Source organism: Elaeis guineensis, chromosome 7 (assembly GCF_000442705.2).
Source record: "Elaeis guineensis isolate ETL-2024a chromosome 7, EG11, whole genome shotgun sequence".
Taxonomy (NCBI): Eukaryota; Viridiplantae; Streptophyta; class Magnoliopsida; order Arecales; family Arecaceae; genus Elaeis; species Elaeis guineensis.
The window spans coordinates 75,299,106-75,299,992 of NC_025999.2; positions in this window are offsets into that span (position 1 = coordinate 75,299,106).

Below are 887 nucleotides of genomic sequence, written 5' to 3' on the forward strand. Positions count from 1 at the left end.
TCTGGACATATCTTTTCTATACAGTTACCAGTCAAATTAGTAGATAACAAATTTGATTTAAGAATAAATGATTCAATCATTAAAATCTAAAAAAAGAAGAAGTTTGGATGTATAACCTGATATGCTGGATTCTCATAATGCCGGCATATGACAGTCCAATCATCTATAGTGATGCTATCATAGGGCTGCTATCGTGCTGCCTCCTCCCCATGATTCTGTACCATATGGTACCAATGCTGATGCATGTGATGGCGATAATCTTTGAAATGCAACGATAAATGAGTGTCCATGGCTCACCTCACACGATCCTCCTCAAAATCAATGATGTCGAATACACCCTGCCAATAACAAATATTAGAAAAATACTATACAAATTAAATATTCATAATATAATTTATTTTACCTGTAAGTGGGTGTGAAAAATCTCTCTGAGCTGGTAGAATATGACGTCAATCGAAGAGCGTCACGAGGGCATAGCTGCGGCATATGATGTCCAGCTCAGTTTGCCACGGCTCGCACCATCCCCTAATGGGCTTGGTGTAGTCGGTTGGTATCTCGATACGAAGACGCTGTCCTGGATGTTCGTATCTCCATGCTCTAGAGTGAGATTCTTCGATGGACCTCACCTTCGCCTCACTATCGATGAAGACTAACCTGAAATAATAATAAATAAATCATTAGTATGATAACTATCCAAATAAAAGAATCAAATTTTATTATATAAAAAGTATAATAATACCACTCGGACCCATCTCACTCGGACCCACCTCACTCGAACCCGCCTCACTGGGACCTGCCAATGCAGGACCCTCTAATAATGGAGTCGGTGCAGCAATGGAGATCGGTGAAGGCACCTTAACCTCCGAGGTAGACTGTGAATGCAAACG